The sequence below is a fragment of the Chelon labrosus genome, assembly GCF_963514085.1.
Source record: "Chelon labrosus genome assembly, chromosome: 17".
Classification (NCBI taxonomy): domain Eukaryota; kingdom Metazoa; phylum Chordata; class Actinopteri; order Mugiliformes; family Mugilidae; genus Chelon; species Chelon labrosus.
In genome coordinates, this window is record NC_140350.1 from 20,421,426 (window position 1) to 20,422,126 (window position 701).

Here is a 701-nt window from a genome sequence, read left to right on the forward strand (position 1 = left end):
TTGGGAAAGGAGCAGAAATTAGCGTCCAAAGATTGGTTAAACACAAGAAACCTTTCCACTGAGCAGTGACTGTCCAGTCCTAGCTTAGCAACATAACTAGCATGAAACATAGAGCTATGCTAGTAATATCAAGCTTTGGATTTGGTGGCTATGAGGCTCTGGTTATCAAAAAAACGACTTTGACATGCAGCTTTAGTCTCAGCTGGTCATATTTGCAGACACTAAATAAATATTTAAGACTCTTTTGGACCAAACGAGCTCATGTTTCCAGCCAACTGTGGAATGAATGCCACTTTAATCATCAAATTTTTCGTCAACTCTTTAAAACAAGGGCTGGGTGTTTTATAAAGGGCTAAAGCTGATAAAGTGACAACAGTCGGGGCTTAGCAAATAATCAAGTATAGCAGCTACAACTACTGATTATTGATTGTAATTAGAGTAAATCTGGACATAAATGTTCATAAAGCAGCAATAACATAGGTGAAAGAGGTTTTATGCCTTAAATATTAAAGGACAGAACTGCTTTTACCAAAACCACAAACACTACCTCCCCAGAGCCACAATAAAAGTGACTGAGACAAAGACGACTTTGCATGCGGTTTAGGGTTTTCATTATCTTGTCCTTTGTTCGCTCTCTATATTTGACTGCAGCAGAGCAACGTACTACCCCTGTGCCTCCAGCCGGGCCTGAGCCAACACAG

General features: G+C 40.1%; 1 protein-coding gene across 2 annotated transcripts in view; it reads right to left on the reverse strand.

Annotated features, from left to right (window-relative positions):
* Positions 1 to 701, reverse strand: part of larp1 (La ribonucleoprotein 1, translational regulator) — a 47,567-nt gene that overhangs the window by 19,178 nt on the left and 27,688 nt on the right. The gene's annotated exons all lie outside the window — the stretch shown is intronic.